This window comes from Mustela nivalis, assembly GCF_964662115.1.
Source record: "Mustela nivalis genome assembly, chromosome: 6".
Taxonomy (NCBI): Eukaryota; Metazoa; Chordata; class Mammalia; order Carnivora; family Mustelidae; genus Mustela; species Mustela nivalis.
Window position 1 is genome coordinate 12,649,175 of NC_139025.1, and position 21,298 is coordinate 12,670,472.

The 21,298-nt window shown below is 40.1% G+C and overlaps 1 protein-coding gene across 9 annotated transcripts in view; it reads left to right on the forward strand.

The window, feature by feature from the left end:
- SIPA1L1 (signal induced proliferation associated 1 like 1) overlaps positions 1-21,298 on the forward strand; it is a 363,533-nt gene that overhangs the window by 24,158 nt on the left and 318,077 nt on the right. For all 9 annotated transcript variants that reach the window (XR_014312408.1, XR_014312409.1, XM_082733366.1 and 6 more), the window contains one exon: positions 10,020-10,102. The gene's annotated coding sequence lies outside the window, so the exon portion shown is untranslated. The remainder of the gene's footprint in view (positions 1-10,019; positions 10,103-21,298) is intronic.

Consider the following 21,298-nt stretch of genomic DNA (forward strand, 5'->3'; position numbering starts at 1 on the left):
TGTTCTTCTTAAAAATAGATTTTAAGAAGGTAAGATAGGCTACTAGTTAAGGGACTGCTATCTTTTGATTTCAACAAAATGTCTAGTTTGACAAAATGCTGTCCTTAAGAACGAGATGGAAAATACGAACTGTGTATTTGGTGGCTTTTGTTGCTTGTTGAGAAGTGTACTTTAAAAATAGTAGTTTTAATGGATTTGCCTCAGCGGGGAGGGAAACCTTTAGACTCTGTACTCCTCTGGGTTACAACTTTTATTTTATTTACTTATTATTTGTTTGTTTGTTTATTTAAAAGTCGGCTCCACACCCACCATGGGGCTTGAACTCATAATCCTGAGATCAAAAGTCGCATGCCCAAGCCAGTCAGTGGACCCTGGGACTCTTGATCTCAGCATTACAACTTTTACCTTTTACTGAAAGAATTTTATTCTTGACAGATGTCCATGTGAAGCAAACTCAGAAAGGTAAGGTAGTGTAGTTGACAGAAGCAAGGTTTTAAAAGACGCATGTTGGAGGAAGTAAAATTGGGGCAGGACAGCAATTTTCTTCTTTAATGTTTGAAGTACAATGTATGTTAGTACCTGAGTGGAGGTACAGTGTGTGTGTGGTATTAAAATTTTGGGGGGGATTGTGATTAAGGAAAATTTCTAAGAAGTCTTCTCAGGGAGCCATAGCAACAGAAGTTTGAGAAACGCTGCCTTGAAGGTATTCAAGGGTTGGGGCCCCTGGCTGGCTCAGTCAGAGGAGCATGTGACTCTCGATGTCGGGGTTGTGGGTTCAAGCCCACATTGGGTGTAGAGATACTTAAACATAACACAAACTTTAAAGAAAAAAAAGAATTCAAGGGTTGGAATGGGGAAACTTGCCCTAGGTATGGGTGGGGAGAGCCCCCAAGATGCCTTCATTTAGGACCAGAAACCAAAGACCCCACTATAAGATGTGAATAATTCTCGCTTTATACGTTTATGTGGAGGAAAAAAAAATTCAATAGAGTTAAGTTTCTTTGTTACTTTTATTTGGCCCTGAATTCAGTATGAGTCCACAGGGTGGGTTTTGCTAAGAAACAAGTTAATGAAGCCTGAGGCTTCCTTTATAAACATAAAAAAGATGTTCTAGAGTTTAGAGAGTTAGTGTTGTATCCCAAACTTGACAGAGCTTCATAGTTGAATAGGAAAAGTGGGAGTATCCAGCAGATGATCAGGCAGACAAGAGGCCCAAGAACCCCGGGGAGAAGAACGAAGCCAGAACAGAACACAACTGGCTTATTGTTCAGAATACCATGGTGGTGGTGAAGAATTTACAGCTCAGATCCACAAGCATAATTGAATTGAGCAAGCCTGTGTACTTAATAAACAAGTTTAAATCAGTATTTATGAAGTGCCTACTATGGACGCTAACTAGCATGGTTCTAGACATTGGAGACTTAGACTTACTTAGCAAAATGGGAAAAATATGAATGTTCATGGAACTTCTGGTGTGTAAAAAACACGTTGGTTTGTAAAATATATCCAGTATGTAAAATAGACAGCATTCAGATACTGACAAGTGCTAAAGAGGAAAAAGAAGGGCGGGGTGGGGAGAGTGGAAAGGTTGTAAAATCCTGGGTAGTGGTGGGCATGTTCATAAAGCCTCACCGGAAAAGGCCTTACTGAAAAGGTAATTAAAACAAAACTTTATGTAATAGTATAAAAAACATATAGAAGGGTACAGAAAGTACCCCCTGGGTAGGTGTGGTGGGGTAAGTTTTTACAAAGTGAATACATTTGTGTAATCAGCATTCAGATTAAGAACAGAATATTACTAGCCCATGGGGCGCCTGGATGGCTCAGTGGATTAAGACTCTGCCTTGGGCTCAGGTCATGATCTCAGGGTCCTGGGATCGAGTCCCATGTCGGGTAGGGGAGGGCTTCCTACTCAGTGGGAAGTCTGCTTCTCCTGCTCCCTCTGCCTCTCCTTCCGCTCCTGTTCTCTCTCACTCTTTCTTTCAAATAAAGAAAATAAAGAAAAGAAAATAATTTCTCAATAAAGAATTTTTTTTTTAAAAGAATGTTATTGGCCCCTCAGGAGGCTCAGTCACCCCTTCCCAAATTATTACCTCTTGACTACTAATTCCATAACTTATTATTTGCCTGTTAGCTTTATATGACTGCTTTATTAATTAATATAAATTCTTCTGTTACTGGCTTCTTTCATTCAGCGTGGTGTTTGTGGGATCCGTCCATGTCCTTCCGGTTGTAGCTGGTTCATTGTTGTTGCTGTAGAGCATTCCATTGTGTGATGACACCGCAGTGGTTTCCTGCCCTTGGCGAGTGCATAGCGCCGCCTTTTCTGTGTGTGTGTTTGGTGAAGACGTCTCTGGGGGACGTAATTAGAAGTGGACTTGCTGGGTCATGGGGTTTGTGTATATTGATTGTAGTCGACACTGAGGAACCGCTTTCCGATGGTTCTCCGTCAGCACCGTACTCTGGGAGCTCCACATTCTTGGCAACACCGGGCATTGCCTGCTGCTGAACTGTAGCTATCCTGGTGGGTGGTAGAGAGCTTCCGTGTGGTTTTAATTTGCATTTCCCCATAGACCAAGGCAGTTGAGGACCTTTTCATATGTTACTGGCCATTTTGATATCACTTTTTGGGGCAGTGGAAATGTCCTATATCTTCACTGTGGTGCTGAGAAGTGGTTTGTTATGGATGTGTTTTGAGAGTAAGGCTGAAGGGATATGCTCACGGTCTGGACATGTGGAGGGGGAAAGAGGAGGCAGGGATGGCTTTAGGTTTTATTTATTTTTTTTGCCTGAGCCAATGGAAGGAGGGGAGTTAGGATGTTGGAGATAGAGAAGGTACAGGTTACAGATCTAATTTTTTAAAATTTTCAGCATTTCGAAATAAGTGAATCAGAGAGACAATTATCATATGACTTCACGCATATGTGGAATTTAAGAAACAAACAGAGGCTCAAAGGGAAAGGGAGGGCAAAATACAATAAGACGAAATCAGAGAGGAAGACAAACCATAAGAGACCCTTAACCATAGGGAACAAACTGAGGGTTGCTGGAGGGGCGCGGCGGGGGGGATGGGCATCAGAGTGGGTACGTGATGGAACGGACGCTGGGTGTTACGTAAGACCTGTGAGTCACTAAACTCTACCTCTGAAATTAATAATACAGTACATGTTACCTAATTGAATTTACATTGAAGAAATTATATTTTTCAGCATTTTATGCCAAAAGAATAGAAAGGACATAGTCTCAGAATAAAGAGGAGCCTTTTGAATTGGATCCGTTTCGCTGGCTTTATTAAGTCCTCACGAACAAGGTGTTTTGTCCCTCCCTTCCCCCCCTTCCCTGAGGACCTACAGTCGAGGTATCGTTTCGCACACTAGCTTTGGGAATCACTCATCTGCAATATATTACGTATGTATTTTTGACTTTGATACTATTAATGAATGTGCATCGTATCCCTCCTTAAACCTGCAATAAATAGATTGAGGTTAGAGTCTAAATATGAGAAACCAGAAAAAAAGCCTTCAAAGTAGGCCACGTGTCATTTCTAGCCCAGAAATACTTCATTTCTTAAAAAAAGAGAGAGAGCGCGAGCCAGATGCATCTCAAGGACACATATGGTGCACGTGTTATCATAGTAAAGCTCCATACTCATCTTAGTAACTTCCTTGCCCAGAGGCTCTATGAAATTATTGTTTCTAAAATCTTGTTTGGAAGGAGCCAAGCTCTGAGTTTTCTTGAGCAAGCTGATTTGCCTCATCCTTAGGGAAAAATATAGCTATTTTTGACTTTTGTGTATTCCCGTTCTCCCCATCACCAGTGTTAAAGTTAAGTGTGCTACAGAGGATTTGACGAAAGCAGTTTGGGGCCGCAGTCGGGAAGCTGGAGGCGCTCTGAGTATCCGTGAGCCATGGTGAGCTTGGCACCAACGTTAGTAGACTTGTCTGCAGTCTCCCTTGACGCATACTTGTGCTCTCCTTTGAATCAAGTACCCACTTCCATTTGGCAGACCATCGAGTCGCCTTCTGAGTGAATATCGGTGTCATTCTTGGTGCCAAGTGATCGTTTATGTAAAAGTTTTGCCTTTGAGTATTACCTGAGAAATATTTGTGTGCAGTTTGATGGTACAGAGTAATTTGATTATTCAGAGATATCAAATGTCCTTTGTAAGATTCTCCTGCAATTTCAAAGAACAGTATTACTAACAACTGATTACTTTTCTCATCTTTGTCTACTGATTTTATGCGACTTAATGTCTGTCTACTGAGAAGAGAATTTTTGACATACATAATCACTTCTCGGCATTTCCAGTCTGCTTTTGGTGTTGGGTCATAGGGTAATATTTTAGTTACCTGATGTGTCTGTAGTTTTAACATGATTATCTTGCCCTGAGGGATGGGTGAAAATAAGTGAAAAGTTCATTGCTGCGTTGTGAATTAAGTTATGCCTTGGCACAGAGGGCTGATCGTTTTGGCATTACAACACAGCATTAGATCACCTTGTCTGCAGTTTGGGAATGTTCTCAAAGTGCTGCCTAACACTGCAGGCTTCTCCATAAACTTGAGCTAGTACGGAAAGCAATGTTTACTGTATCCTGTTCTCAAATATCTCGCCAAGTTACTGTCATCAGACTCTTTATTGATAGAAAATTAGTTAGGCAAAAATCATTTTCTTCTCCTTCCATGGGAGAGGTGATGAAATTTATGAGAAGGTACATATAAGGGAAGGTTGGGAGTGTTGATTGTGGATTTGAGCCCTGGCTGGAAACAACTCTTGACTTATAGTGGAATGTTCTGTGTGTTCCTTGTGTCTTTCAGTCTCCGCTCTCGTATGTGGAAATAATGAAAGGAATATGTGCTACGTGAATTGGTCAGGGTTTTTGGTTACAGATGCTAAGGTCTATTCTAGTTCGTGTAAACAGAAAGGGGTTTCTTAGAGGTGATAGGCAGCTGAGCAATTCGCCAGGAGGGCTGAAGAAAGAGCCCTGAGGCCGAGTTTCTGGAAGTGGGTGCCGGTCCTGGGGACTGGCCCTCCGAGGGGCTACTGCCCCTGCCTGGGTCAGGATGCTCCAAATCAGGAAGCCAGAGCCCGAAGCACTCCACGTTGCCAGCAAAGTGCACGCCACACATCCTTCCACCTTGCTGCTTTTCCCACGTGCTGGGACTCTGTTCCGAAGGAGTCGCATGTGGTGCCAGGTTGGCAGAACCGATTCCCAAGCCTTGCCTGTACTAGAGGGCAGAGAAGGCAGGAAACAGAATTCTTCCGTCCGCAGTTGGTTTATTGGCTTTCTTTATTAATTCTGCTTCGAGAAAGTGGGCTTTATACAGAAGGAGCTGTTAATGGTGGTGAGAGGGAGGGTAGATTTTGGGCCTCTCTGAATAAAATGTTCATCACAGCACCTTTTTAAATATAATACCTCGGTAAGAAGACTAATGGATTGCAAGGAATTTTGAAGGAAGCCTACTGTTTAAAAACACATGTTTTACATTTGGTGGGGGGGGTGCATAAAGAATATTTGGAACCCCAGCAGGTGGATGCTCTTGTTTGTTTAGGATTTCCCTACTAGCCCAGTAAGAGTGTGTTGGTAATGTAACTGAGACAAAAATACTGTCTTTTTTTGGTGAATTCTTTTGTCCTTGGTGAACCAGTTCAGACCCATTCTTGTGAATCTTTCGCTTTGAGAGAGTTGAGGGTTTATGCGTGAGTCAGGATGAATTCATTACTGTTCTCAGAAGAACAAATTAAAGTGTATGGATCTGTGATGGCTGCTTAGCATTGCTACAATTTTTCAGTTATGGTTATTGACCTAACTTTTTCTCTGAAATGGACCTAGCCCTGGATGGGCTTGGAAATCACATGGTCCAGGGCCCTGATTCTGTAGTTGAGGAAATCGAAGGCCAGGGGGTCAAGAGGTTTGCTTAAGGTTAGACAGCTTGTTGGGGGCCGAGGGGCCCTGATTTCACAGTCTGCCTGGTCTTTCCCCACCAGCCCCTCTGGGAGAGCACAGATTTCTCCCCAGTGGCATGAGGGTCTCATAACGAGACTTAAGTCCTGGTGGGGACATCTCAGTGGGTTTGTGGTTGGGTAATACTGTTGTTCCTTCCTGCGTTAAGTAATACTTGGAAATTTTAAGGAAAATGGGTCACAGAGATAAGAATTTTGTTCAATTGAACACTTGGGAAAGGAAAAAAACCACGTAGTGATTGTGCCTAATTGAAGATGTGGGTTTCACTTGGTAGACCGAGCTGCAAAAATGAAGGAGGTTTACGCACAGCTCTCTTCTGGGCTGGGCATACATTTGCTCGCACACTGTTGTTTTGGTATTGCTGTTGCATGCCCAGTCAGTACAAGGTAACAAGTACTAGGAAACTAGAGTCTGACACATGTCTCCGCTCCTTCAAGTCTTTGGTTTGAGTCTTGTTCCCTGACCCACAGTTTACCTTCCTCCATTCACGCCGGCGTCTCCATACTGCACCGTCCTGGCCTCCTGTTTTCAGTAGCACATTGTTCCTTCCTCTCACATACGATGTATACGTATATATACATATACAATATGTATCTCCCATGTCATTTGTATGTGACGTTTACTGCATATGAGTACAGGATGCGTGTTATGTCTGTATGATGTCCAGATAGTCTCTGTGCCGGTGTGTCCTCCGTCAGACTGCAAGCTCTGCGAAGCTTTTGTCAGTTTGTGTATTCCCAGCATGAAGAATAAATAGTGCCTGCCTTGTAGGAGATAGTCAGTGTGTGAATGAATGAACTTGGCAAAAAGCAACTGTTCTTTATGATTTCTACTGGTAAAATGCCAGATTCTCAGTCCTAATGTTTATTTTATTCACGAACTCACGGAGGATGGCAAAATCACCAGTTGGGACCTAAAGAAAGGGAATTATCCCAAGGTTGTGCATTGTGTTATCAAGTATTCTGGAACTTCCTTGCTTCTTTGGCATTAAGGAAGGAACTTGGCTTCAGATGGAAAAAAGTCACTAAATGTTCAGATATCAGTGGAACAAATGTTTTAGACATTAAAATCTAGATTACTCAGTGATAAAAATGTACAGATACAGATTTGGATGGTAGCTGTTTTAAACCCAATTGATAGAAAAGCTTTTCATTTTCAGCATTATGGCAAGTACAGTCAGGTTTCAGAGAATCAAGGTGCTAAGGCAGCGGATGGGAAGAGGAAGGAATTAAGGCCTGGGGAGAGTTGGAAAAAACCCTTCAGCAGAGTTATCCAGATGTGAAAGCACATTTCTGCACTTGCTCAGAGAAACGACAACACGAGACACCGAGATCCATTTAATTCAGATAAAGTCCATAATGTTCTGAAATTTTCATTTATCTAATCTGCTGGTAACCTCCCAATAAGTTCTGGGGGCATAATGTAACTTATAAACACTCATTTTTATTATTTAAAGATGTATTTGATTTTTAGGATTCAAGGGACATAAAGATGATCCTTAATGTCTCAGGAAGATGTTAAGAGACCTAGAAAATATCTTAGAAATAGACGATGCTGGCTTTTCATGTCAGCTTAAGCCCAAAGGTTTAATGACTCGCCCAACACCGCACAGTTAATTCATGGCAGAATTGGTACTAACTTTGGTCCCAAATTAGAACTGAAGTATCCTTAATAAGAGACAGGCCTCTCTCTGATAACCTAGGGGCACTTAGGAATTTGTTCCAAGATTTATGTTTTATCTTAAAAGTTTCAAAAATGCATGCAGATACTCCATTTTATGCAAGTTGCGTTCTTCTTTTTATGTGTAGAGCCATGCATATTTTAAAATATATTTTATTTGTCAGAGCAAGAGAGAGAGAGAGAGCGCACACAAGTATGGGGACGGCAGGCAGAGGGACAAGCAGGCTTCCCGCTGAGCAGGGACCCTGATGCAGAACTTGATCCCAGGACTCTGGGATCTTAAGTTAGCTGTCTGAGTGACCTAGGCCCCCCAAACATGTGTATTTTTGTGCTAGTCTGCAGAATTGTCATCTGGAATTGGAGAAAATGAGCAGAATGAAAGATCACCTGAAGTTTCTGTGTTAGTGTTATATCGGAGCTTTAAAGAAAACTACAATGGGGGAATAAATCTACTTGATTTGCTCTGAAGTTAATTATAATGGAGGAAATTAATTATCGCACAGTGAAAATACCTTATTTAGAAAATATTTTCAACCTCAACTTGGGAAGAAAGGATTGCTATTTTTGTCAATTCAACATTCTGTTTAAGTGAAGTAAGGCATTGTGCTTTGTGGCTTTTTTCTTTTTTTTTTTTTTTTTGCTGGAGGTATAAGTTTGGAAGTGGTGAGTTTCTTTTAAAAAAGAGCTGGTTTTTGTATATAATTTTGTAAGTACATTTTCCCTAAAGATTAGATCATATTTGTATGGAGAAAGATAGCCAACCCCGCCTTACCCCCTTCCCCAGTAGGGAATTACTCTAAAGGTTTTGCTTCTTAATCGTTTATGTTAATCTTTTTTTTGCAACACATGGTTAAATGAGATTTTTATCCTGCCACAGAGTTGTAGCTTGATTTTAATATACTCCAAAAGATCTTTTCCCCAGCTGATTAAAGACAAAGGTGTGATAGGAAGAGCACCAGCCTGGCAGTCAGAAGATTTTGACTTCCATCTTGTCTGTAGGATGATGGTTTTACAGTGGTAATGGGGTAGAGTAGCCTCTTCCAGCTCGGAAAACTTATGATACGTATTTGCTCATAATCTGCTTAGTGCCTCATACGCATACTCCCTAAAATGTCAAAGTACAGACCGTGTGTGTATTTCGAGTCTCACCGTCTCCCCACAAAGCAGCTCTTTCGAGATGAATACTTCGGGAGCCAATGCCCCTTGCTTTAGTCTGGCCATTGGGTTCTCCTGTGTGACTGCAGGGGAGTCTCTCTGGAAGGACCTGCTGGGCATCCACTGATGGCTCTCAAAAGGCCCTTTCTTCACTAAGTAGCCTGAGCTCCATAAGCCTTCTTAGCATTTTTGAGACAGACTCGTTGGGCACGAGGAATGTTCAGATTGGGCCTGGCATCTTTAGGAACTGGACCATTGCTCGTCTTGAGCGGTTTGCCTCTCGGAGTCCTTGTATTAGTGGTGGAAGTAGCCATCTAAATTTTTATGGTCTTATATTTGCCGATTTTCCACAGATCATAGGTGTACATGGGAGAAGGCCTTTGGCCGAAGGGTCTGCATGAGTGTCTCCCCACGCTAGTCTCATGTATGCAGAGTCTTTCTCCTCGAAGGGGTGCTGTGGTGTGTGTGTTCTCAGTTGTCTGTGTCACACTGGCCAGTTGACTAGCTCTAGGTGGGCATGCGGAAATGGCCGGCAGAATTACCGGATTCCTCTCCCAATCTGGCAGGCTTGGATGGGTAGGAGCCCAAATACAGTATCTGTTGGCAGGCACGTCTTGGCACATGGTGAGGGACTTGTGGGTGGGGAAAAGCACGGCTCCGGGAAAGCTGACTGGGGTGGTGGAAGCCCCTGCCCATGGTCACACAGCGACTGTAGTCTAGTATCCAAGCGCTAGTCTTGTGTCATTTTCTTCGAAATCACAGCTGCAGAGTCAGAGACAGCTGTAAAGCCCCTCAATTATTTTGTGATTCAGCTCTCATTATTTTTCACATCTCCTGGATTTGAAGTTTTGAAGATTTGAAGTTTTGTACTCAGAGTCTGGATGGAATAAGGTACCTGTTAAAGACTTACTTTGAGGCTGAAGAAAGCCTTTATTTTTCTTTCATTTCCCGAAGGTATGGCGGTATTAGAGCAGATGGAAGGCTGGAGTTTGAGCTTAAGTTGTGTGAAAACTTCATCAGCCAATTGGCTGACTCTTAATGGTGAGACAGGAAGAACCACCCACGTTTTCCATTTTGGATTTGAGTCACAGAAAACAGGTTTCCTGCAGAAACCATTTGGCTTCAACAAGTGTATGGAAATTTCATCTTTGATCAAATTGATGTTTTTATCTTCATCGTGCATGCATTTCAAATTAATTATTTTCCCCCTTTCAATCTTTAGGTTCAGTTTTGAATGTGAATGGCAGTAAACCTAATACCCAAGATTTCTGTATAAGAAGTAGATCAGAAGGGCTACACTTTCAGGTAAGGATCTCATTTGACTTTATCTTTTCATAATACACAGCTGCTTTGGCAAAAGTCCGGTGTGGCTCCTACCCCCTTTCCCATGAATAGAAGGATAGGTGAATTTTCTAAAAGGCAGCAAATTGATTGCTCTAGACAGGTTTCCACCTGTTTGGGATTACCTAAGAGTTATCAGTGGGGTCGGCTACTTAAAATTATTAGAGAAGCAATATGTGATGGCCGTTAACACACGCACACATACGCACACTCATTCAAAATGGCTTATAAAGTGGTGTAAATTTCTTTTTTTTGGGTGGAGGAAATCATCTTTCTAATAACTACTACTTCCTTCGCATAGTTGATCGATTGAGCTGTCATCTTTCTGGTTTCCAGTACTTTAAGTTCAAAGACAGATTGTTATCAGATTAATTTCTCTACCTCCCTGGCATCCCACAATACTAAACAGTTGTAGGCATAAGAATATTATAGAAAAAGCTCTGAGCTTGAAATAATTTGGAATGTATAGGGCCAGTATTTAGAAAGGCGTTTTCTTCAGGAGGAGAGGGTACTTTGTAGACCAAAAAGAAACAACCCACTCTCTCTCCATCGAGTAAAAACCATATTTACATAGAAAGTGTTGTGCTGAGTTAGAATTGTCACAGTCTTTGTGGATACAAATGAAAGCGTATTCTCAGAAAACTGAAATATTGGTTTTTAGTCAATTACCTTGTTTTCCTAATTGGTTTTGAGGTATTGAGCTGTAACGCCATCCCCCCTCCGCCCGATATTAGCTCTTGTACCTCTTCATGGTGGTTATTTTTCAAGTTTAAAATATGTAAAACTCAGTTTTAAATTATTGGCATCGTTTGAAGAGTGAGTAATCCCACAGTCGTACCAGTAATGCATTGTAGGATGGCTCTTGTAGCAGGCTTCATCTCCTGACTATGTTACCAGTTGTCAGAAATTCGTTTGCAAAACGTTAACACACCGACAAAGAGAACTCTGTGGAGAGAACCTGGCTCGGGGGTTTGTAATGAGCTGCAGATGGTGTGTGGAGATCATTCCTTTCCAGTTGTTCCTGTACTCAGCCTTAGTCAGACCTGTGTAGTAACTTATTATTATTTTTTTTTTTTTAAGATTTATCTTTATTTATTTGTGGGGGACAGAGGGGCAGAGCGAGAGGGAGAGTCTTTCAAGCAGGCTCCACACTGAGCAGGGAGCCTGGCACGGCGCTCCATCTCACAGCCCTGAGATCCTGACCTCAGCGGAAAATAAGAGTCTGACACTTAAGTGACTGAGCCACCCAGGCGCCTTGATAGTACCTCTTGGCTCATCTGCTGCAGGCTGTTCCGTGTGGGATTAGGTGCTGTTACCCTTTGCTTAGAATTCTTCTGGGCCTCCCTATTGCCTAGGGCAGTGGTTGTCAAACTGCTGGGTCTCAGGAGCCCTGCTGTTAAAATTGTTGAAGCCTCAAGAGACCTTTGTGTTTATGTTGATTATATCTATCACTATTTACTGTGTTGAAGTGGAGAAAAATTTAGAACGTAAGAATATATAAGCTTGCATTCCCTTAGTTGGAGAGTGATGACATCATTAGTTATGAGCTTTTGTCAAACAGTGTACATTTAGGAGAGAAAGAGAAGCAAAAGGCAAATAGCATACTATTATTTTTACAAGTTAGATTTATTGAGGTGTAACTTCTATCCAGTGCAATCCACCCATTTTGGTGTATGAGTCATCTCTGGGTTTTGACAAGTGCATATGGTTTTGTGAACACGGTGAAGATATAGAATGTCCCCCATCACCCCAAAATGTCCCCTTGTCCTTAGCCTTAGCACCCTCTGACCTTTTCTGTGTCCTTTCATTGTGTTTTTTCCCTACTGTCATCTAAGTGGAATTACACAGCCATGGCCTTTTGAAATCTGGCTCCCTTCATTTAACAGAGTGCATTTGCGACTCATTCATCTTGTTTTATCACTAATATTTTTTTATTGCTGAGTCTTACTCTGATGTATGAATGTACTGCATTTGTCTGTTTACCAGTTGGAGAACACTTGGGTGGTTCTCGGTTTTGGTGGTGATGTGTCCTAGCATTAATATCAAAGTAGTTATAACCTCACAGACCCCCTGAGAGGGTCCCAAGGACCCCCAGGAGCCTGAGCCGGCTCTTGGAGGACCTCTGGCGGTCTTGAACTACTTGCCTGTGTGTGATGTGCCCTCTGTTTAAAACGCCAGGATCTGGGCGCCTGGGTGGCTCAGTGGGTTAAGCCGCTGCCTTCGCTCAGGTCATGATCTCAGGGTCCTGGGATCGAGTCCCGCATCGGGTGCTCTGCTCAGCAGGGAGCCTGCTTCCTCCTCTCTCTCTCTCTGCCTGCCTCTCTGCCTACTTGTGATTTCTCTCTGTCAAATAAATAAATATAATCTTTAAAAAAACAAAACAAAACAAAAAAAACGCGAGGATCTACCTCAAGGGTCTTCTCTGTTCAGGCCTTTCTTTTTTTTCCTTCTTCTTCTTTCTTTTTAAATACGTATTTATTATTTGAGAGAGAGAGAGAATCTCAAGCAGACTCTGCACTGAGCAGAGCCCCACATGGCACTTGATCTCATGACCCTTAGATCATGATCTGAAATCAAGGGATGGACGCTTGACAGACTGAGCCACCCAGGTGCCCCTCTGCAGGCCTTTCAAGCCCTCTCCCCACCATCACCCAAGGCTGGGCCTCAAGGCTGGGCCGGTCACCACCAGCTTTGTGCCTCTGCCGTGCCTTGTCCCACTGCTCAGCTGTTACTGAGGACGTGGTAGCTCTCCCGCTTCTGGAGAGCCGTGCTTTCTCTCTGTCCCACGTACACACCCGGCACATGGAAGATATAGTACATGTTTGAATGAATAATAGTACCTTTACATTTGTGAGGTGTTTTCTTGTTTTTAGAAAACTTTCCCATATAACATGCATCTCTCGTTTCAGCTCTGCAAGTCATATAGCACAAATGATTTTTAATATCTTCTATTTTTATTTTATCAGATAAGGATGTCTATGGTCTTGACCAAGCTGTATCTTAGAATAACCTGGGAAGCTGTTAATAAACATACTAATGACCCGGATTCAGTCCTAATCTCTGGAGGTCAGCCTTGAGTACTAGGATTTTCTTTTCTTTTTTTTTTTTTTTTTAAGTTTTTATCCATTTACTTGAGAGAGAGAGAGAATGAGAGAGATCATGAGAGGAGAGAGGTTAGTGGGAGCAGCAGACTCCCTGCTGAGCAGGGAGCCCGATGTGGGACTCGATCCTGGGCCTCTAGGATCATAACCTGAGCTGAAGGCAGTCGCTTAACCAACTGAGCCACGCAGGTGCCTGAATATTAGGATTATTTTAAAACATCACCATTGAACCTGATGTGCAGCCCCTGGAGAATCATTGCTCCAGAGTGTGATTTACCACGAAGTCTTAGTGGTGATGTTGTTGAGACTGGAATGCTGATCCTTGGCTCCTGCTGGAACGCCTTTTCCTCCAGGCTCTGGACTCTCACATGAATGGAGGCACTGCAGAGATTTATAGAGTCCTGTACCTGCATTTTTAATTCTGGAGGTACTGTTGTATGAAGGCTGGAACACTGAACTGAGGGTCGGGTTAATATGTGTCTGTTGGGCTCTGTATTTATTACCCATGGATTAACAAATACTTGAGTCTGATCTCACTTTTAAAATAAGGATACTACCTGAAGTTCTAGAAACTTATTACGGGGATTCAGTTAGATACTATGTTAGCGGACTTTTTTTTTTTTTTTTTTAAAGTAGGCTCCATGAGCCCAACCTGGGGTTGAAGTCATGACCCCTGAGATCACGACCTGAGCTGAAATCGAGAATTAGATGCTTAACAGATGCCCCTGTTAAAGGATTTTAAACAATTTATTTAAAGGATTGTGAAATTCTTTTGTAAACTAAAATGTGCTTTCTAAAACTTGTTTTTATTTGATTTTAGCTTCATGTATTTATTGGCTAACTTTCCTTGAGGTTCATAAATTACACAAGTGATATATAAGTGTGGTCTCACTGAAATAGTGAAATAACAGATTTATGGAGAGTAAAACTGAGAGTTCACCATTGGTTGCATAATTTTGATCCTTTGTATATGAATTTAAGTGCATAAATATGTATGTATGTGACATACTTTTTTCCCCTTTGGTTGTATTAACATAAAGTCTTATATTATAAATTATATATATATTTTTAAAATTTGACAGCATGTCTTCTTTCATTCCATATTAGTATATATAAACCCCTCTCATTCTTCTTATAGCTACATAATTTTTTCATGTATTTCCATAGCGGTGGACATTTAGCCTGTTTCCAGTCCTTTACTTTTATAAAAAATGCTGGTGAACATTCTTGGCTCTTAGGAAACCATTAGTTAATTCTTGTTAAAACATATATTCTGTTTTACAGGTACTGGGAGATGAAGTAATAAATGTCTCATTAACGAAATCTTTGACCTGTTCTACTCAAGTCAGGATAGAACTTAGACTTTGTCAAAAATTGTAGTAAAATTTACTAGACCTTGGAGAATTTTTTCATATGATCTTTGTAAATTTAGTTTGTCTTATTTTTGTGGTATTATCATTTTGGTATTTAGATAGACTTTTGAAGACCAGCATGTATATTTCTTGACTCCTTTAGTGTTAAGGTGTTTCCCTTGACTAACAACCACAGTGCAGAGAGATGGCCAGTGCTTCCTGACGTCCAGCCCTGTGTTAGGAGCGTGGTCGCATTTTTCCCCTTCACTAACCCAGTGAAATTGGTAGTGTTTTCCAGGGTAAACATTCAAAAATGGAAGATCAGAGAAGTCAGATCACTTATCCAAGGCTGGTAATGGGTCTAGGATTCAAAGGTGCTGCTTCCACCTATGATGCCAAACAGTCTACCAGGAATTCACTGAATCAGAGATGGTACTTTTACTTAATGATGTCACAGTTTACTTTGTAAATTACTTGTATTTGGGTATTTTACTTTTTAGTACCAGTAATAGTTTAACCTTTGCAGAAGTCCATGCTTTCAAGTATCCATTTTGTAGAAAGTATTTATAATAAAAGCAATATTGTAAAATAATAAAAACAAATACTTATTGAATATAATAAGTGGTATGTTGGAGTGAAAGAGACCGCTAAATGGGGAATTGATGTTGAATTCTATTTATTAATTAACAGAATAACCTTCATAAATGAATGTTTCCTCAATGGTAACATAATAATGTACTAAATTGATCACTCTATACTTCATCAGCCGCCAGCCCTAAATGATAGTAGTGTGAGTAAGAAATACTTGGGAGAATATTTGTCAGAGGTAATGTAGATGGATTGCGAAATGGAATTCTAGTAATGCTTCCCCTTGCCTTGAGTAATAAGGAGAATACTGCCAGAAGGGTTTGTTCATTCATGACAAATGAAAGATTAAAATGCTCTATCTCTGTTAATGAAAGTACCGGAATGCAGCCTCAAAGGTTTTTATTTTTAATTAATTAATTAATTAATTATTTTTTTTCGAGAGGGAGAGAACGAGAGGGGTAAGGGTGAGAGGCAGGCAGAGGGAGACAGTGAGAGAGAGAGAGAGAGAGAGAATCTTAAGCTTAAGAATCTTAAGTCCCAACAGGGGGCTCCATTTCATGTCCTTGAGTGGAAATCATTACCTGAGTGGAAATCACGAGTCACTGCTTAACTGAGCCACCTGGGTGCCCCAGCCTCAAACGTTTTAAGCACGTTGAAATATATATTCTTACAATTTTGTTATAGTTAACGTTTTGAGTATTTTGAGTGGCAATGGGTGGTGGTTATTTCTCAGTAGTGATCATTATAGATGGAGTTTTAGCAAAGGTGGTTTCACATATTCCTTGTGTACTCTTCCGTCATCTTTTACTTGAATGGTAAAATAAAGTCGAGGTCTGAGTGACACAGTCTGGGGTACATGCGATGGTGGGTGCCAGCTTCTTAACCCTTTCTTCTGTCTCTTTAAAACATGTCTCCTTTTTAAGCCTTAAAATACGGTGGCTGGATAGTTGAAATAGATTTTTTGATGGACAGATGGAACTCTATTAAGAAGAAAGAAAACATATGGCAAAGCATACTTCAGACTCCATCGTATTGTCTCATTCCTGATTTTTAACTTAAAAGCATGTTTAAAAAGAAATATTTTTGGCCAATATCTATTTGATAATTGGCTGGCGGAGGAGAATGAGCGTGCTGGTTCACCTTCTCGTGTGGATCTGTTCACTCCGAGGTAGGGTGGCGCCAGAGTGGGCTTCCAACACAGAAAGCAGTCGGGAGGCAGTGACTTTCAGTTGCTATTGATAGGCAGTCAATTCCAGTCAATAATCTAGTGCAATCTACTCCAGACAGCACGCCGTGGAAGTGTTCTCTTGTTCTTTTTTTTCCTCTTATTTGTAGATTTACTGATTCGCTTGGGTAGATGCAGAAACCACATTGTTTTGGGGGCTGCTTTCTGAGATGACACACCCACCCTTCAGAGGAATTCATTTCTTTTTGGAATTTGGCATTTGTTATTTTTATCCCTGTTCTCTATTTAAATTTTCAGCCTTTAGAATGTAAATTCCCAAGTGCATTTTGCCTTGGTGACTAAGGGGTATTATGTAAGGACCCCTCTCCCCCTTCACTGTGTGGACATGCATTTCTTGGCCTATTATTTGTTCTGCGTCTGTATCTCAGTGTAATCCTAACAAGTTCATTCAGGGAGTGGTTAAACTGAGGTTAAGTGGTATTCTGGTTGTTTGGCAGGATATGGCCGTAAACACGTCTCTCTAAACACGGAATGGCCTGAGGTGGCTGTAATGTTCAGTTGCGTAATCACAGATTACACCTGACAAACACAGGAACGAGTCTACAGGCCTCCTCCATGCTCAGTCAGAAATTGCCCCACAGGTTGGAGTCTACTGTAGAAACTGTCTATAGAGCTCCCTTGAATGTTTTCTTAGATAATTATATTAATATCATTCATTTAATTGGAATGTTTCTGATTAGATGAAACTATGAATAGTATTCCAGCATTTCAGAAAGCCTCCCACCTAACATCTAAAGGGATGAGTTAGAATGTTATACGTGTATTAAAAATGTGTATGTTTCTCAGGATTTTGTCGTATTTTTGCCTTTCTTTCTTCCCTCTCTTCCCGGTATTGTGACTTGCAAGCAATTTTGCAAAACATCCCCTAAGAAATAATTAGTCTTCTAGAGATTGGATGGGGTGGAAGGAAGTTACAGTCATTCTATTTGAAAGGACGCGTAAAGTGCCCATAGAGGGCATCTCTGTGTGAATGTGAGGGACTGGTCTTTGGAGCTCTTAGGCAGTTTTGGAAAATACTCCATGTTGGGGCCCCTGGGTGGCTCAGTGGGTTAAGCCTCTGCCTTCGGCTCAGGTCGTGATCTCAGGGTCCTGGGATAGAGCCCCACATCGGGCTCTCTGCTCAGGGGGAGCCTGCTTCCCTTCCTCTTTCTCTGCCTGCCTCTCTGCCTCCTTGTGATCTGTCTGCCAAATAAATAAATAAAATCTTAAAAAAAATACTCCATGTTATTGTGGGCAGTGAAGAACAGAAATAAAATGCCTATTATAGTGGGTAGGAAGGCCTTTTTGGGCGTATTATATATGTTCTGAGGCTGATGTGAATATTTTTGAAAAAATGTTTTACTTAATTACCATTTACAGTATTTATCAGGAAATTGGATATATTTGAGTTTCCATAGCCTAAAATTTTGCTAAATGTTTTTATGGAACTACTTTTTTTAAAAAAGGTGTTTTTAACTTTTTTGTAACTGTTTTTATACATTTCATGTGTTTTATTCAAACTGATTTTGTCTGAAATTTGCTTAGAGAAATCAAATCCAGTTAAAAATACTTCTTGACAGAGGCCTCAAGGTTGACATAATAGATTTTTATTTGAAATATTTACTGTTTTTTTTTAAACTTATTTTATTTTTTTAGCAAAGTAATAATATCTCTGGTTTAAATAGTAACTGAAATGGTAATTCAGACTTAAAAAGAAAGGATCCTGTGTTCCACGTGTTGTTCTTCAGAAGCAAGCATTTTCAGGTTTCATTTTTAGCTGTTTCTTCTGGCATTTACTGCCATATATTTTTAAATAACCAATTTTTACTCTTAGGGCTCGGCTTTTCAACTCTAAACATTGCCTTTTGACTGTTTTCTACAGAAGATGAGGGTTTAACTTCCTGACCTTTCTTTTCCCATCCTCCCAATGATAATTAAAAAAAATTTTTTTTTAATTTAAGTCTAAGGCTCACAGCCAGTGTGGGCTTGAACTCACGACCCTGAGGCCAAGAGTCGCGTGCTGTACCGACTGAACCAACTGGGCACCCCACTTCCAATGATAATTTTATTTACTTTTTGGTCAAAGTGTCATTTAATATTTACAGTATTATCATTTGAATTTTGAGGACTATGGCCACAGAGTACTCAGTGGTCACTCGCTCTTTAACTTAGGCATAGTGGTTACTTTGTTTTTAATTGGCTTAACTTTCTATTGATCAATAATTTTGCACTAAACATTCTGATAGAACCATAAAGACTCACATGGTAAAACATATTAGGGTGTCTGTCAGTTTCAGTTTTTCTCGGTGTTGTCAATCCCAGAGTTCCATGTCATGTTGGTAAATGACTTGCTGTCCAGCCTCTACAGGGCTGCCGTTGTGGGACTCCTCTTTACCACCATCTTGGTGAGGCTTGGTTGTTTTTTTTCTTTGATTACTCTTCTGTTTCCTGGGTTTTGTGTTGTCATCTCTGTTGTTTCTCTCATTTGGGTGGGCTATATACACACATGCGCACACACCCACACACACTCCAATATTCATACGCCCAAGAATGGGATTAAAAAAGCCTTTTTTTCCCTAATCGTTTGCTGCTAATATGTAAGAAAATACTTGACTCTTTATTTTTGTATCAACTTTGTATCTTGCAGTCTTACTAAACTCATCTATTAGTTCTAGTAGTTGTTTTGTATATTCCCTGGAATTTTATACCTAAATGATCATTTGATTTGTAGATAAGAAGTTTTACTTTTTTGTCTCAGATCTTTATTCCTTTTGTTTTTCTTGCCTTCCTGCATGGCTGAAATTTGCTTAGAGAAACTGAATCCAGTTAAAAATACTTCCTTGACAGAGGCCTCAAGGTTGACATAATAGATTTTATTTGAAATATTTATTGTTTTTTTTTTTTTTAACTTATTTTTTTAGTAAAGTAAGTAGGACTTCTGGTTAGTATTGTTTAAAATGTGGTAAGGAGAGATGTTCTTACCTGTTCTTCATCTCAGGGGAAAACAAGTCTGTTTTCTACCTTTGAGTGTGATGTTGCCTTTGGTATTTTCCCACACGTGTTCTTCGTCTCTTTGAGGAAGTTCTCTAACTCTTCCCAGGATGTTGGCAGTATTCGCACAAATGGCCGTGGAATTTTGTTAAATACCCGATCCTGAGATTTTTCTCCTTTAGTCTGTATGCTGACAGATTTTCAGATGTGAACCAATTTTTGGAATAAATTGTACTTGATCATAATGTACCTTTTAATATATTATTGGATTTGGTTTGCTAACATTGTGTTGAAGATATTCATGTCTTCATGCGTGAGGGATACAGCTCTGTCATTTTCATTTTTTGTGATGTTCTTGTCAGGTTTTAGTATTAGCATTAAGCTAACCTTATAAAATGAGTTAGGAGCTCTTTCTTCCTCCTCTGTTTTCTGAAAGTGTTAAATTTCCTTGAATGTTTGATAGAATCTACCAGTGAAATAATCTGGAGTTGTGCTTTGTTTTTGTTTTTTGTTTTTTGATAACAGATTTATTATCTCTAAAAGATAAAGGGCTTCTTAGATTTTTTTGTTTCATTATGTGCCAATTTTAATAGATTCTATTTTTCAAGAAATTTGTCCATTTTATGTAAGTTGTGCTCAGTTTGTTGGCATAAGGTCACACATTCTATTCTCTTATTATCACACATTCTATTCTCTTATTATCTTTTTACAATGGTACATATTTTTGGTATTTCTGGTACTTGTCTTTGGTATTTCTGGTATTTGTCTTTTGTCTCTATTTTTGATCTAACTAGAAGTCTGTCAGTTTTCACAGTCCTTTTAAAGATCTGCCTCTTGGGTTTTATTAATTTTCTCCAGTGTCTGTATGTTTTCTACTTTATTGACTTCTACTCTTTATTATTCTCTTTCTTCTATTTTGGGTTTAATTTGCTCTGTTCTTTATGATTTCTGAAGGGAGAACCTTAAGGACAGGGTGGCAGATCCTTTTTATTTTCTTATATTAAGCATTTTAAAGTTTAAAGTTTCCCTTTAAGTTCTGTTTTAGCTACATCCCACAAATTTTAATATGTTTTATTTTTGTTGCTATTTGGTTCAGAATATTTCCTGATTAACTTTGTGATTTTGTCTTTGATCCATGAGCTATTCAGAGGCGTGCTGTTTGGTTTTTGTACATTTGGAATTTCCCAGATACCTTATTGTTACTGATTTCTAATTTAATTCTGTGTTGTCAGAAAATATACTTTGTGTGATGAAATTCCTTTTGCATTTATGGAGACTTACTTTACAGCACACCATATGATCTGTCCTGGTAACGTGCCAGGTGCATTCGAAGGGGATGTGTCTTCAGTTTTAGATTGTCTGCGAATGTCTGTCAGGTCAAGGTGGCTGGTCATGTTATTCGACCTTCTGTGTCTTTCCTGAGTTTTCTTTGGTCTAATTTTATCAGTTACTGAGATGGAGTGTGAGCATCTCTTACTGTAATCATGTCATTGCTCTTTCCTTCCTTTGATTCTATTTTTGCTTCTATTTTGAGATGCATATACATTTGTAGTTGTTGTATCTTCATGGTAAGTTGTTCCTTATATAATATAATGCTCTTTTTTCTCTGATCATGCTTTTTGTCTTAAAAGTTGTTTAGAGACTCAGTGTTGTGCATGGTGGGGCTAGCGTCTGGTGTTTCTGGATGATGATCTTGGGCCCTGCTATTTCATTAGAAATTTTGTGTATGATCACTGAAGAAGTTACATTTTGAAATATCATCTGCCTCTGCATTCAAACTGAATATGGTGTACCTGGAGAATGGGACTGTAAGGGAATAGGATCTAGGTCCATTAAATTTTTTATAGGGGAAGGAAGAACAAATCTGAAATTTAGAGCAATGTCAGGGACAGGAGGCCTTGAT